Consider the following 17,543-nt stretch of genomic DNA (forward strand, 5'->3'; position numbering starts at 1 on the left):
AGGGAGGGATGGTCTCTACCTAGAAGGTCGTGTTCCAGATCTACCCAGAGTTTTGTTCCCGGGGGGGGAGTGGCGGTGTTGCACTTGGGCCAACTGGGCCGCTTGGTAGTATTGCATGAGGTTGGGGAGACCTAAGCCCCCGGTTTTCACTGTTTTGTACATTGTTATCCGTTTAATCCATGGTCTTTTGTCCGCCCAGATGAATTTGTCTATTTTTGATTGGAGGGCTTTAAAGTCCAATCTAGAGATGGGGATGGGTAGGGTCTGGAACAAGTATAAGAATTTGGGTAGGACATTCATTTTTATGGATGCGATTCTGCCCAGCCAGGATATGTGCATGGGTTGCCATCTTTGCAGGTCTGACATGGCTCGTTCGATCAGTGGGGTGTAGTTTAGTGAATATGTTTTGGATAGATCTGCTGGAATGTGTGTGCCTAAGTAGTAAATGCTTTGTTGGTTGTATCGGAATGGATGTGAGCGGATTATTTGGGTCAGGAGTGGTTGTGGTATGTTGAGGGGGAGGGCTTCTGTTTTATCCAGGTTTAGTTTATAACCTGAGAGGTGGGCGTACTCTTGAAGGAGCGTGAGGAGGGGGGGTAGGGAGTTGGTAGGGTCTGTGAGAGTCAGGAGGATATCATCTGCGTATGCTGCGATCTTATATTCATCTCGTCGAACCTTAAGGCCCTGGATTTCGGGGGTGGAGCGGATGAGTTGGAGCAGAGGTTCTAGGGAGAGGGCAAACAGGAGTGGGGAGAGCGGGCAGCCTTGTCTGGTCCCGTTTTTTATTGTGAACCCATGTGGGTTGGTGTTAGGGAGTAGGAGAGCCGCCGTGGGGTTGGAGTATAGGGTCGTGAGGGCTTTGATGAAAGTGTCAGGGAAGTGGAATTTTTGTAGAGTGCGGAATAGGAAGGGCCAGAGCAAGCGATCAAACACTTTTTCAGCGTCCATTGAGAGTAGTAGGGTGGGGGTGTCCTTGTGTTGGGCTCTCCATATTAAGTCTATCGTGCGTCTGGTATTGTCGCAGGCTTGGCGGTTGGGGATAAATCCTACCTGGTCTGGGTGTATGAGTTTTGGGAGGAGTCGTTGAATCCTGTTGGCCAGTGTTTTTGTGAGGATTTTAATATCCGTGTTGAGGAGGGATATTGGGCGGTAGTGACCAGGGTCTAGGTGTGTTTTGTGTGGTTTGGGGATTAGGCAGATGTTGGCTTTGAGCATTTCCGGCGGTACCTGTTCGCCTTCCATTATTGAATTGCAGAGAGTGGTCAGATGGGGAATCAGTATGGTGCTGAATGTTTTGTAGTAGAGGCCTGTGAAGCCATCGGGACCTGGGCTTTTGTTGGGTTTTGTGTGTTTTATCGTGAGGGCTATTTCTTCTTCGGTGATTGGGGATGCGAGAGAGTCCTGTTCCTGGTTTGTGAGTGCTGGGAGGGTTTTTTTTGAAAGGAAGTTATGTATTTCTTGTCCAAAAGTCGGGTGTGCTAGGGTATGGGTGGGGCTGTGGTTGTATAGTTTAGTGAAGTATTTGACGAATATAGAGGCTATTTGGTCAGGGTCGTTGTGGGTTCGGCCCCCAGGTGAGGCGATTTTGTCGATACGTTTGTGAAGTGATTTTTGTCGAAGTTTGTGTGCCAGAAGGGTGTCCGACTTGTTGGATTTCTCATAAAATAATTGTTTGGTCCATTGTAGGGCCTTATGAGCGTCTTTAGACATGTAGGTTTTAATTGCTTGTTGGTGGGATTTAATTTGGTCAAGTAATGGTTGGGAGGGGGTATGTTTGTGTTTGATTTCGAGCGTCCGTAGGGAGGTCAGGTGGTGTTCTAGTTCATGGAGTGTTTGTTTTCTGTGAGCGCTGGCTGCTTTGATTATTGTTCCTCGTATTGTGGCCTTGTGGGCTGCCCACAGTGTGCTCGTGGATGGGACTGATCCGATGTTGGTCATGAAGTAGTTCGTGAGTTCTTGTTGAATGGTTTGTCTGATTTGGGGGTTGTGTAGGAGTGTGGGGTTCAGTCTCCAGGTCCATGCTTTGGCCGTGTGAGGTTTGTCTATGTGGAGGGAGATTTCGGCGTGGTCGGACCAGGTGATTGAGCCAATTGAGGTGGATTGTTTGTGGGGCACCAGTGAGGGGGATATTAAGAATAGGTCAATTCTGGAGTAGGAGGAGTGTGGGTGTGAGAAGAAGGTAAAATCTGGGGTTGTGTGGTGTTGGAGCCTCCAAATATCTTGTAATCCAGTTTGGGTGACGAACTCCATAAGGAGTGTGTCATTTTTCCTAGTAGGGGGTGCTTGAGTTTTATCTCTCCTTGTATTTTTTCTGTCTATGGAAGGGGCGAGGGCTGCATTGAGGTCTCCACCTAGAATAGTGTGGTGGGAGGGGAACAGTTTTAATTGTGTGCGTAGCGCGCCCAAAAAGCTGGGTCGGGTGTGTTCGGGGCATAGACTGTGGTTATCGTGTATTTGTGGTTTGCGAGGTGGCCTGTGACGGTCAGGTATATCCCTTGGGGGTATGGGAGGCTGTTTGAGATTGTGATTGGGCATTTTTTTGTGGATCAGGATTGCTACCCCGTTCTGTTTGCCTTGGGGTGAATTTGCTAGATAGCATTGTTTGTAGTTTTTGTTGGTGAGCGGGAAGGGCTTTTTTGTTTCAAAGTGTGTTTCTTGGAGGAGAATAATGTCTGCCTTCGTTCTGGTGGCCCAGCGTAATGTTTGATGTCTCTTAGCTGGGTTGTTTAGTCCCTTGCAGTTTATGGAGATGCAGGAGATTGGCTCTGGCCTGGGTGTGTGTAGGTGTTGTGGTGTTGTGACAGTGAGGGTGTCCCTAGTGTGGTGTGAGCTCTGGGGTGAGGGGGGCCTCGAGGCGCACGGTCGCTCCATCTGGCAGGACTTCGAGGTGCGTGGGGTGGATGATAGGTCGGGTGGTTGTGGGGGGGTTACAGGGATCGGGGGGGTTGGTTTACGGGTGTCTATCCTGGTCTTATATGGTGGTTGCCAGGTAAGGTGGGGGGTGGCGGTGTTTTACACCTTGGGTTTGTCGTGTGGCTGGTGTCTCCCGGGTTCCTGGGGATTCGGGGGTGGGGGAGAGGAGGAAGAGTTTTCACGTCCCTGTTACTCTTCCCCCCCACGCGCTAGGTGTGGTGTTGCACTCACGGTTCGGTGCTGTTGTAACGTCTGTCTGGAGAGTTAGGTACCGCCCGTGGTCCCTCTGTCTGTGGTTGAGTTTGTTCTTGTGTTGTCTCCGTCTGTGTTCCTGTAGGTGTTTCATGCCATGGAGCGTGCTCTCGATTTCTAGTAGAGGTAGTAGATAGCATTAGATAATAACAAAATAAATACAACAAGTGAAACATTTCGTCCTAATGTGTGGTTACATTTCCCATCATTACATTTGCATTTCGTTTGTATGGATCATAAACAGTTAGGTATAATAATGTACACTAAACATTTCAATACAGGTAGCTGTTTCATTTTAGGGGGGTTCCCCTGTCCGTCTTATGTGGGTTGGGTAGGTGTTTGGGGGTGTCTTGACCTGGTCAGTGGGGGTCTACATTAGCGTACCTGTGGTTCTGGTTACGCGTTTGGTGGGTTTCGGGGGTGTAGGAATAAGGAGTCTCATCCGGTGCGGTCGAGGGGTGGTCTCTGTGTCTTCGTTGAAGGTGCCTGTCCCTAGGGATTCGGTCTGCCATGTCGGGTGGGGATCTGGGGGTGCACTCGGGAGTGGGGGGGGTGGGCTTGTCCCAGTGGGTTGGTTCAATGAGACATACCGGAGTCGGGGGGGGTAGGGGAAGGGGTGTGGGCTCCCAGGTTTTGCTGAGTGGTCCGTCACATGACTTAGGGGATGGGTTGGGTGCCCTGTCGTGGGTTTTGTAGAGGGGGTACCTGCAAAGTAAAAATCTGTTAGGTTATGGTTATGGCCCAAGTTATCGGGCTAAAGTTCTCTGTTCAGTTCATGGGTAGTTCTTGGGGGGTCGTTAGGCATGGTGGTGGGCAAGGTGGTAGAGGGTGATCTTTCCGTGTTTTGCTATTCGTGGGTGCTGGTGTTGCGGGCCCTCATTTGGAGGCAGGTGGGGTGGTCCAGAGCAGGCTGGTGGTTCATTGTTCAGGTCTCATTCCGGTCTGTTGGCGTGCATCCTCTCGTGGCAGAATGTGTTAGTTGCCTGTAACCGGTGGTCAGGAGGCTAGGGTTCGAGCCAGTTCATGGACCATAATTCTTTGTCTCGGGGTTGCGGATGAGTTCGGGGGGGGGAGTAAACCTTTGGAGTGAGTCCAAGTGGTGAGCGATCAGCCACGCATGGGTTACTGTCGGCATTCCCGGCGGTGCGGAGGTGGCTCCTCCGGGTGAGCGGGTACTCTCTGTTTCTTGGGCGGTCTGAGGTGATCAGGGTCTTCGTGTGGATGACCTTCTTCTCTGTTCCTGTGGAAGGGGGCGAGTTGCAGCAGCTGTATCCCCAGTGATTCTGCGAAGGGTGACATGTCTGCAACTGATGTGAGGATGTGCATTTGATCATCTTTCTTGATCATAAGTTTGAAGGGGTGTCCCCAGGTATATTTGATGCCTTGTTGCTGCAGGGCAAGTGTCAGAGGTTTGAGGTGGAGGGAGCCAGGGAGCCAGGTCTTGAAAAAAAGTGAGACGGGTGTCTTGGTAGCGTGGGGGTTTGTCCCGCGCCAGGGTTAGTAGCTTTTCTTTGGTTTTGAAGAAGTGTATGCGAGTGATCACATCTCTTGGGGTGGATGCGCCAAGTTTTGTGGGCGGAGGGCTCTATGGGCCCTATCCATTTCCAGCTCCTGAGGTGTGAGTTCAGGGGCTATTGCTTTAAAAATGTTTTTAAGTGTTGGTACCAGTTGTTCCATGGTGACAGTTTCAGGTAGGCCGCGGATTCTAATGTTATTCGGTCTGGACCTATTATTTAGGTCTTCCAGACCATCCTCCAGGGCTGACATGTGGCCGTATAGATATGCTATATCCTGGGTGTGATTTGTGGTGGTGGCTTGGAGTGATGTGAGCCGGGTTTCTACCTGATCTGTGCGGCGTTGAGGCCTACTATCTCTGCCTTCAGGCCTGCTACATGCCGTCCTATCTCGGCGGCTACATGGGCCTTGATGTCTGTGGTCGCCTGGTGTAGCATGTCCCGCAGTACCCCGATGGTAATGGGGCCGCCGGATCTGTCATCGTGTGCAGGCTCTCTGTGTCTGAGCCTGACTCCTCGTCTGCCTGTGAGGAGGTAGCTCTCCGGTGTTCCGATGGCGTGCGGAATATGGAGGCCACGGATGGGTTCGTGTCCCTCCGTTTTTTGTTGCCCCCCATTACCTCTGTGTGGATTCGGATGCAGGCTGTTTAGGGGCTTCGGCCGGTGAAGTAACAGGCTGTTTTGCGGTGTGAGGGATGCGGATGGCAGTGGATTTAACGCGTGGGGGGATCAGAGCTCCGGGATCAAGCGTCCATCTTCTTCCGAGGTTAGGCCACGCCCCCTGAATGAATATATAGTTTTTATGCTGTATTAATAGAGAATATGTTAGTGTACTAAAGCCAGATATGCATTAATATTGTTCAAATGCATTTGTCTATATTAAGCTTGGTGTCTGTATCTATTGTATGTGGCAGATGTATCTACATATGTATCCTGCCAACTACCACCTACTTACATATATCCATTAACTTTGTTTGCTAGCTATGAAAATAAAATATATACAAAATGTAAAATGCTATTTGTTGTAAGGAGATCTTATAACATATGTTTAATATAATTAGTGATGCTTCGAGTTTTAAATATATCTCTCATGAATATATATATATATCCAAATGTAACTTATTTCTCAGTTATTCTTTTTCTTTTTCATGCTTTTTATTTATAATCAGACTTTCAAACCATTGTCATTAGCAATGCAAATCTATGTAAAGGGATATACAACAATAGCTTAATTAATGAAGAGATATATTTAAAAATTGAAGTATCACTAAATATATATATATATATATATGTATATATATATATATGGTCAGAAGAGGTTGATCTGGACAAGAATATATATATATTATGTCATTAAAACATAGGTAAAAACAAATATGTGAAAGGCAATACATTAGTATGAACAAATATCACCAAGCTCAATTGATACCTCCAAAAATGCTCCAGAACTGCTGAACGCTGTTGGAGAAAGTCTCAATGTGCATCTGACTTTCTCCACTATAAATTGATGCTGAGCTCATACAGCTTGGCTATTTCCTCTGCAAAAGTTAATTACTTCAATACCCTCATAACCACACTCTCCCGCGAACCCAAATGACTATTTCAGACATTTAACTCTCTTCTTCGCCCTGCTGTTCCTCCTCCACCTACTAACTTGACCGCCTCAGACTTTGCAACTTACTTCACTGACAAGATCTCTACAATCAGAGAAGAGATCTCTCATCTTTCTTCTTCCCCTTACAATACTTCCCCTAACTTCCCTCCCTCTGCTGTTCTATGTTCATTTGCACCCGCTACATTGGAAGAGGTTTCTGCTCCAGTCCTCCTGCCCAACCACCTCCCTAGATCCAATTCCCTCGCATCTCATCCGTACTCTGTCTTCTTCTCTTTCTCCACCTCTCACTAAAATTCTCAGTCTCTCTCTCTCTTCTGGTATATTTCCATCACCCTTCAAACATGCAACTGTAACCCCAATTCTAAAGAAGCCCAACCTTGACCCTAACTCCCCATCCAACTATTGTCCTATCTCGCTACTGCCTTTTGCATCCAAGATCCTTGAAAGAATTGTGTATGCGAGATTGACAGACTTCCTCGAGTCCAACTCTCTGCTAGACCCACTTCAGTCTGGTTTCCGCGCTAAGCACTCTGTGGAAATGGCACTGACCAAAGTATCCAATGATCTACTCGCTGCAAAATATCGTGGCCACTACTCTATCCTAATTCTCGTTGACCTGTCTGCGGCTTTTGACACTGTTGATCATCAACAGCTTCTTCTCATTCTCTGCAATATCAGTCTACAGGATATTGCTCTTTCCTGGTGCTCCTCCTACCTCTCCCAGCGCTCTTTCAGTGTTTTTTTCTCTGGCTCTGCTTCTTCTCCCCAACTGCTCTCTGTTGGTGTCCCCCAAGGTTCAGTCCTTGGTCCCCTACTGTTCTCCATCTATACTGCCTCCCTTGGTAAACGTATTAGCTCCTTTGGCTTCCAATATCATTTCTATGCCGATGACACACAAGAGGCCGTCCCTCTTGACTAGTGTCTCTGACTGCCTCTCTGCTATTTCTAACTGGATGACTGCCCACTTCCTTAAACTAAGCTTGACCAAAACTGAAATTCTGGTCTTTCCTCCCTCAAGTGTTGTTACTCCTGTGTCTGTCTCCCTCCAAGTCAGCGGTGCTACCATCAGCTCCCCCACGCAGGCTCGCTGCCTAGGTGTTCTCTTTGACTCCGACCTCTCCTTCAAGCCTTATGTTCAGTCTGTCGCCAAATCCTGTCATTTCCATCTCAAAAACATTGCGCGCATCCGCCCCTACTTAACGCCAGATGCGGCTAAGGTGTTGGTCCATTCCATTGCCCTTTCTCTCCTTGACCACTGTAATCCACTTCTCAGTGGTCTTACGTGCTCCTAACTTGCGTTTTTACAGTCCATAATGAATGCCGCAGCGAGGCTCATCTTCCTGTCCGCCCGCACCTCCCATGCCTCACCCTTCTGTCAGTCCCTACATTGGCTTCCTATAAAATATAGAGCTCAATTTAAAATTCTGGTTCTTGCTTTCAAATTGCTACATAATGCTGCTCCCACCTATCTATCCTCCCTTATACACAAGTATGTCCCGTCTAGGCCTTTACGATCTGCTGAAGACTTACGTCTATCTTACTCCCACCTCTGATGCTCACCTTCAAGATTTCTCGAGGGCTGCCCCGTTCCTGTGGAACTCGCTTCAATCCTCCCTTAGATGCTCACCCAGTCTCCACTCCTTCAAAAAATTGTTAAAAACCCACTTCTTCATAAAAGCTTATCAATTAAACTGTTAATAGCTCCCGACTGATTCCTCTTCTGCAACTGTCACTAGTCTAATACTATCCTTACCTTTTTGTGTCATTTTACCCCACTCCCTCCAGCATGTAAGCTCATTGAGCAGGGCCCTCAACCCCTCTGTTCCTGTGTGTCCAACTTGTCTGGTTACAACTACATGTCTGTTTGTCCACCTATTGTAAAGCGCTGCAGAATTTGATGGCACTATATAAATAACATAATAATAATAATAATAATAATAATAATAATAATAATTACATAGACATCATAAAAAAAATCTGAAATTTTCTGAGATTTTCTAGAAATTTTATACCTCACTAAACCATGATTACCATAGGAAATAGATAAAAAAAAGCATAATGAAAAATTAAATTTAAAAACATTTTAATCCTAACAAGAATATGTATCTTAAGTGTGCAGAATAATATTCTATAAACATAGACAATGCCCAAAAGAACTCTTACATTTCACTTATTGTCATAAGTTTGTCATATTTGCTGAAATGTACCAGAAATGAAATTTTATCTGTTATAATGGGCTATCAAAACTGTCAAACTAGTTAAAGGCACTGACGAATAGGACGAGATTGACTGTTTGCAGTAGCTTTCCAAAAAAAACTAAAATTGTTCCATCCAAATGGCCATTAGCAGATTCTTTTTCAATTATCAAAAGCTGTTTGAACAAAAAAAAACTGTCAAGTGATGCATTGTGCACTGATACAGTGCAGGAAGAATAGATGAAACACTTACCCAGAGGAAAAGAAAAAGGAAGGTTCGTAAACATTCTTTGAGGATTGATTCCAAAAATAATTGAAAGAAATACACACAGACTGGCTAAATTTATAGAATATTATTCTTGTTTTTTTTTTTTTTTGTTTTTTTTTACAAAAAAGGAAAACAATTTATACAGTAGAACTTAAGAATCTAAAATGTGAGATAGGTTGGGAAAAATAGAATTAAATATAAACCAGCTATGGGCATTTTGGAAACTAATTAGCAATATTTTGTCCTGAAAGTATACACAGTATCATCTATAATGACAACAACTAATAACTAACCCTTTATGTAGGGCCAAAAAACTTACTGATGCATGACACTGGATAGTATTTGGCTCATGGTTACTTTATAATCAGGGATCTCTAACTAATGATGTTCGTTATGCAAATAATTAGAAAGCAAATATTAAGTTAAAAAGAGAAAATGTAACATTAACTTGCTTTTTTATTGTTTTGCTGAATTAAAGAGTATGACCTTTTCATAATACATACAGCTATTTTACTTTATTTTATAATAACTGTTATACTAACCTATTTGTTACACTGTAAGGCTATAAAGATACTTCTCTGGTAGAGACATACTAATTCAATGTTAAGAAGATGCACACACATTTTACATTACATTATCCTACTTGTGTTGGTCAGCTGTTCAGCTGTGCAGACATAAAACCAAGCAAACAACTAGGAAATGGCTAGGAAACATCTTTTGATGCTTCAGGATTTGGGGTTCCACACATGGCAACAAAAAAGGGGGAAGGAATTAGAGAAAACAGAATACATTTATTTACTTTATTTTTTTTTTTCAGGGAGGTAAAATAAACTGATTATTCACTTGCTGTCTAATATATCCTAACCCTTCACAGGTTATATTGTAACAATATAATCAAGGTTATTAACTTCATAAGTCAGTGGTTTTAATGTTGTGGATGATCAGTGTACCAAGTTTGATTTGGCAAGCTTTGTTGTTAAAGGGACATTATAGTCATCCGAACAACCACAGCTTATTGAACTTTTTTTTGGTGAGTATAATCAGTACATTCAGGATTTTTTCAGTAAACACTGTTTTTTTTTCAGAAAAAAAGGCATTGTTTACATTACAGCCTAGGGATACCTCCACTGGCAGACTAGAGGTGGCTACTAGAGGTGCTTCCTGATGCACACTGATTTTTTTTATGTCTCCACCCTCTATATGAAGACCCTGAATTTTCCTCATAGAGATGCATTGATTCAATGCAATTCTATGCGGAGATGCTGATTGACCAAGGCTGTGTTTGGCTGGTGCTGGCTCTGTCCCGATTTTCCTACTTGACAATCTCCACTTCTGATTACGTCAGACAAGGAGGCAGATCAAGGGCAAAGCCAGCAGCAGCAAACTGGAATGAAAGTAAGATTTAACTATATTTAGGGGGCAGTGGCAGATCCGGGGTGTGGGGGGGCAACGGGCAAATTACCCACTCAAATGCTCTGTTCTCATGAGAGTGAACTCTAGCTAGTATTCAGGCTAGAGTTCACTCTCACCACTAGGACCGCCAGTGGTTGGAAGCACTATCCCCCTCCCAGGCCACAGGTAAGAAAGGAGGGGGATATAAACAATATTTATTTGAATACATTTTTTTTATATATATATAATCTGCCCCCTAAGCCCTCACATAAACAATAACTCCCTACACAGTCACAAACTGCACCACACACAAACACACTGCCCCAATACACACACTGCCTCCCATGCACACACCTCACCCCTCACACACCATCACACTGCACCAAATACACACACTGCCCCTATACACACAAACTATGCACCCCTCACACACATACACTACAACCACTATACCCCTTACACACACTGCCCCACACATAAACACACTACATGCCTCACACACACTGCACTGCACATATATGCCCTACACCTCTCAAACACACTACATCCCTCACATGCACACACACACACACACACACACACACACACTGCACCACTCATACACACACTGTACCAGCTCTCACACATTATGCACCCCTCACACACACAATGTACCCCTCACACACACACAAACACACACAGACGTCACCTTTCACACACATTGCATCCCTCACACACACACACACACACACACACACACTATTGCCCCTATCCTGGTAGACCCCAGTTTGACTACTTACTCTTTGAGGACACCACTACACTCTTGGAACTATAACCACTACATAGAGCTGCAGAGGTTATTGTGTCTGGATTGTGCCAGTTCCTCTCAGAATATTAACAATTCCTCCTTGACCATGAGGGCTGCTGACACTCCCCACCACTGCTTCTACCAATACCACTGTTGGCAATCTGCCCCAGACTAGCATTTCTATTATGTCTAATTCATCACCCATCACAATGGGAGTAGCAGAAAAAATCTCTTACCAAGAAGACCACCAGTTCCACTTATATACTTAATATCTTCTCCTGCCACTTCCACTGGCACTGCAGCTCCTTCTACCAGAGTAAGTTCAAACATTATACATTCTTATAGTCCTCCCTAGAAAGGGGTATCTTCACAGAATGTACTTTGTGGATGCTATTTACTGAAGAAGTAAAGGGGAGTTGTTACGCCTCTCCCGGCCTAAAGGGGTTAAACCGCTGTTTAGTAGAGCTTTCCTTTTGCGGAGGTACAGGCACAGCTCCTGTAGGACCCCAAACTCCCCAACTGGAACCAGAGGAATGCTCCAAACTTCTGAACAGTATACCCAGTAGCACTCCAAACTCCCAAACGGTAATCCCACAAATAGCTGCTAACAGACAAGCAGACACAGCATCCAAGCGGCTTACATTCCCAGCAAACAGTCTCTAACCACGTACAGTAAATCCCCCCAATTACGAGACCAATCTCCGTATTGAGGGTAAAACAGGACTCTGGTTTATTGAGGGCTACCTGCCCAGTATTTATGCAGGTCTTCCTCCTGGTGGACACTCCCCTAGGGGACCAGTTGGGAGACTGTGACAAGGGACAGACACGTAGCAAATCCTGACACACAGATACAAAATATCCCCACAATGCACCACAACTCCTCCCTCTCTGTCCGGGAGATAATTGGGAAGTAACCAGGACAGAGGCAAATCGTCATTACACGCGTGGGGACAATGATACAGAAAAAGGCAATAAAATGTGACCAATAATGCAACAATTATACACATGTAACATATCCCCAGATAGCTCAGGTCTAAACACACATTAATACAGAATAGTGCTCAGACCACACAAATACAGTTTAATTGCCATGGAGCCAAAGTCTTTAATTACACAAACAGGCTCCATGGCATGATATCTGGGTACCCTCATTCATATAATACAAAGTCTCAAAAACCGGCGTTCGGTTGAATAACTGGTGCAGGAATCAAGGAAGGCTGGAGGTTCAGCGGTGTTTGGTGAGTAAAAGTGTCTGCTTTCAGCTCACTGAGTCCAGGCTGAGCACTGCTGGTTGTGCAGGAGACTGCAAAACATTGCCATTGTGTGGCAGCTAGGTGTAACCGCGACCACCCGGGAACAGTCAATTAAGCTGCGGTTAACCGCAGCTACTGGGTAGTCAATTGACGGCACACGCTAGCTGCAGGGAGATCAATTGGAGGCACATGCCAGCTTCCCAGTGGTCGCGCCTTTGTTTGGCTTTCGGTAGTTTAACAGGGGAACACATAGGGACTGTACAGGCAGGGAAATAAACCGAACCAACAGATGAATGGAGGGAAAATAATTGTAATCCATATACAGACAGTTCTGTTACAGGAGTACTACATTTTTGTCACAACGTTTGGTCTTGTTGGTGATGAATGATAAATATGGTGATGATGATGTTTCCATCACCACTGCAGCTATAGCTCTTGTACTTCTGCCATAGGAACTACTCGACTATGAGCCAAAGGATTTAAAAAGAAAAAAGTCTCAAAGACAGGCAGCAGCTGATTTAGTTTTTTCTTTGGCAGGTAGGGTAAACTGGCCTCTTGAATCTTCTCCACCTTGTCAAAGTGCATTTCTATCAGGTATTGAATTGCCTTATCCAACAGAGACAATTGTGGCATCACCTGCACCTGCTACCACTACCAAAAGTAGCACATCTGCCTTCAGTGTTGCCATTAGCACTGCCGCTACCACCAATACCACCACTATCAACATCACCAGAAGCACTTCAGCATTTCAATTCACATTAATGATAAAAGTGCTAGTGTACAGACTAGTGTTGCAACAGCTTCAACGGCACCCCATGCAAATCCACCTGCATCTTAAGCAGCCACAAATAAAGTGTTGTTTGGATTGTTCCTTTAGCTTTGAAACATATTAAATAACTTCAAACAAAGCACTGTCAGCAGTTACTTCGTATAAATAGTTCACTATGTATAAAAATAGTAATTGTATGTAGTGATTGCCACTGCCCATGATTTTCTGGCATGCTAAACAAAACATAGAGTAACAATTAATAACACAGCAAAACAGATATCTTACTGGAAAAGATGAATTTGTAAGCACAGTGTCAGCTCAAACTAGTGCAGCTTTGGTGTTAGATATAGGTTGACATAAGATGCTTCAGATATAGGTGAGTCTAAGTAAAAATAAGGGTTCTTTCATGTTTTTATTATTTATTATATTGGCATTTGTCATGTATTTCACTTGGCATTACATTTCTTTTAAAGTTAACTCTAATGTGGCATGTTTTGGTTATTTATATATTAAGATATTTATATAAAAAGTTTTCAATAACACAACAAATACTTTATATATTTAGCAAAATTATGAAGTATTGTTTTACAAAAAAGACGATGGTCCTTATTGAATAGGCTGATTTTGTTTTGAGAAGTTATTCAGGAATCCTAAGTAAATAAAAATGTAAAAGCAAAAAAAAATGTGTATACCACAGTAGATGTTGTATTCACCTATCATAGGGCTACCCAAATTTTTAAAAAGTGTTTTAACTGATGCTTGAACACTAAAGCTGTAGATAAATAATAACACAATACTATCATTCAATTAACATACGTCAATAAATTGTGTTTAAATCCACCCAGTTTACTAAATAAAAAGTAAATAAAAAGACTATGGTGTCAATAGATAGATTATACTTTAACCCCTTCAGGACGGCGTGAATAGTACACGTTCTGATCAAAACAAAATGTAAACAAAAACTGGAATTTGCGCTATATGTCTGTTCAACCGTAATTCACCGCTGCCACATTAAGTGCACCCACACTTATTATATATCATTTTGTTCAGGAGACACAGGGCTTTCTTTTCATATCAAATATTCATATATGAAACATAATTTAATATGAATAAAATAAAAAAACTGTGAGAAATTTTAATTGTTTAAAAAAAATTGTAGTTCCACCTCACATTTTAGCTGTAAATGTCAGAATACTGTTAGCTTTTACTGCAAAAAATAAACATATTTGGATTCAGCATGTCTCATGAGTACAACAGTAGCCCCCATTAACAGTTTTTACGGTGTTTTGGAAAGTTAAAGGGTCAAATATTACCATTGAGACCGTGTGGTAGCCCAGGAATGAGATTTACCCCCAGTGTTTGTGACTAAGTGGCTACTAAAAATGACTGGACATACCCTGTTTGCAATACATTGGGTTGTCTACTTTTGCAAATGGTATGCCATCATGGGGGTAATTCTTATTCCTGGGGTACCATATGGTTTCAAAAGGCAACATAACCAATCTGGCAAATATCAATGTGAAAAAAATGAAATGCAAGCCTTATATTTGACTCTCTAACTTTCCAAAACACCATAAAACCTGTACATGAGGGGTACTGTTTTACTCAGGAGACTTCACTGAACACAAATATTAGTGTTTCAAAATGATAACTTGTTTAACAACAATAATAACGTCAGTAAAAGTGTTGTTCATGTGTGAAAAATGCAATATCATTGTTGTAATACAAGTACTATTTTGAAACACTAATATTTGTGTTCAGCGAAGTCTCCCAAGGATCGCGGCAGAGGTGAGTAAATCCTGGCTCCTGGGGCTGAATGCCATTACGGCATTCTATGCCGCCGCAACGGCTTTAAAGCCCATTAAAATGGGGACGGCATAGAACGCTGTAATGGCGTTAAGGGGTTAATGGAGGTTTACATTCTCCCTGTACCACCACCTGCTAAGCGGTAATTGAGGGCATGTCTACTAAATGTCTAAAACTAGTGTCTAGGAAGCCATTGCTTTGCAGTCACTAGAAAGAGGATATGAATGGGGCCAGTGAATAAAAGGGTGAGTTAGTCCCTGTCTCCCTATCCAGGAGCATTTTGTGGGAAACTTTAAAATTGGAAATGGGGAGTTGACAGATCACTCTCTTCCTCCTAGCCCCCACCCGTGCCTGCAGATGGGGGCTATTTAATAAATTAAATGGGGGGCAATATTATTTCCCCCCTGTCCTCACCCCTGGTCGTGGGTAGCTATTACCCCAGCTCCATCTATGAGCTACAGGTGTGGCATCTAATTATTTAAACAATGGGGGATGAACATGCAAATGCCAAATGGTTGCATGGCTCCTTCCCCCTGTTGGGCTGATAGGGATCCCCAATCATCTAGTCAATCTCTATTAAAAATAATTGACCCTACCTACTCCCTGTCACCCGAATAGTGAGTGGGGACAATAAAACTAATACCTTTAAAATAAACATTACCCAACAGATGTCTTCTTTTTTCAAACTCTTCTTCAGTAGAGATGTCCCGAATAGTTCGCTGGCGAATAGTTCCTGGCGAACATAGCTTGTTCGCGTTCGCCACGGCGGGCGAACATATGCGATGTTCGGTCCACCCCCTATTCGTCATCATTGAGTAAACTTTGACCCTGTACCTCACAGTCAGCAGACACATTCCAGCCAATCAGCAGCAGACCCTCCCTCCCAGACCCAACCACCTCCTGGACAGCATCCATTTTAGATTCATTCGGAAGCTGCATTCTTAGTGAGAGGAGGGACAGTGTAGCTGCTGCTTATTTAATAGGGAAATCGATAGCTAGGCTAGTGTATTCAGTGTCCACTACAGTCCTGAAGGACTCATCTGATCTCTGCTGTAAGGACAGCACCCCAAAAAGCCCTTTTTAGGGCTAGAACATCAGTTTGTTTGGTTTTTTTTCCTGTGTAATCTTATTGCAGTTGCCTGCCTGCCAGCGTGTGTGTCAGGCTCACAGCGTATACTGTGCCCACTTGCCCAGTGCCACCTCTCATATCTGGTTTCACAATAGCTTGCATTTAAAAAAAAAAAACACTTTTTTGACTGTAATATAATAGCAGTCAGTTTCCTTCACACGTGTGCGTTTCAGGGCCTGCCAGGGCACAGTGTCACACCAGTGCAACTCATATATGGTGTAACAGTAGTGTACATTTAAAAAAAAATACAACACTTTTATGACTGTGAAATAATAGCAGTCAGTTTCCTTCACGCGTGTGCATTTCAGGGCCTGCCAGGGCACAGTGTCACAGCAGTGCAACTCATATCTGGTGTAACAGTAGTGTACCTTAAAAAAAAAAAAAACTAGAAATTTAACTGTGAAATAATAGCAGTCAGTTTCATTCACACGTGTGCGTTTCAGGGCCTGCCAGGGCACAGTGTCACACCAGTGCAACTCATATCTGGTGTAACAGTAGTGTACATTTAAAAAAAAAAAATACAATTTTGACTGTAATAGATTGAATAGCAGTTAGTTTTCTGCAAGCGTGTGTGTCAGGCCTACAGCGTCTACTCTGCCAACTTCTGCTAGTGCACAGTGCCACTCATATCTGTTGTCACAGTAGCTTGCATGCATAGTACCACTAATCTAGCACCACAGCCGCTTCACTTGATCTGTCAGAGGAGTTATTTACACATCAGTTGGAAGAAATGAGTGATACGCAACCATTATTGACAGAGGATGTAGATAACAGGGATATGTCTCAGTCAGGCAGCATTACACACATGGACGTACGGTGTGATGATGATGATGATGATGTTGTACCCGCTGCTGCTTCCTTTGCTGAGTTTTCAGATACAAGTGAAGCGCTTGATGATGACGATGCGTCCGTGGATGTCATGTGGGTGCCCGCTAGAAGAGAAGATGGGGAGACAGAGAGGAGGAGGAGACGAGTTGGAAGCAGGGGGTGGTCGTCGCAAGGAGCTAGTGGCACAGTCAGACAACATGCATCGGCACCTGGGGTCAGCAAGACAGCACGCCAATCAACGCATGCTGTTGCCACCACCAGAATGCCGTCATTGCAGAGCTCAGCAGTGTGGCATTTGTTTTGTGTATCTGCCTCTGACAACAGCGATGCCATTTGCAACCTGTGCCAAAAGAAACTGAGTCGTGGGAAGTCCAACACCCACCTAGGTACAACTGCTTTGCGAAGGCACATGATCACACATCACAAACGCCTATGGGATCAACACATGAGTACAAGCAGCACACAAACTCAAAGCTGCCATCCTCCTCCTGGTCCAGCATCTTTAGCCACGTCAACCACTGCTGTCCTCCTTGCCCCCTCTCAACCATCCGCCACTCCATCTCTCGCCTTGAGCAGTTCCTGCTCATCTGCCCACAGTCAGGTGTCTGTCAAGGACATGTTTGAGCGTAAGAAGCCAATGTCACAAAGTCACCCCCTTGCCCGGCATCTGACAGCTGGCTTGTCTGAACTCTTAGCCCGCCAGCTTTTACCATACAAGCTGGTGGAGTCTGAGGCGTTCAAACAATTTGTAGCTATTGGGACACCGCAGTGGAAGGTACCCGGCCAAAATTTCTTTGCACAAAAGGCAATCCCCAACCTGTA

This window comes from Pelobates fuscus, chromosome 6, assembly GCF_036172605.1.
Source record: "Pelobates fuscus isolate aPelFus1 chromosome 6, aPelFus1.pri, whole genome shotgun sequence".
Classification (NCBI taxonomy): domain Eukaryota; kingdom Metazoa; phylum Chordata; class Amphibia; order Anura; family Pelobatidae; genus Pelobates; species Pelobates fuscus.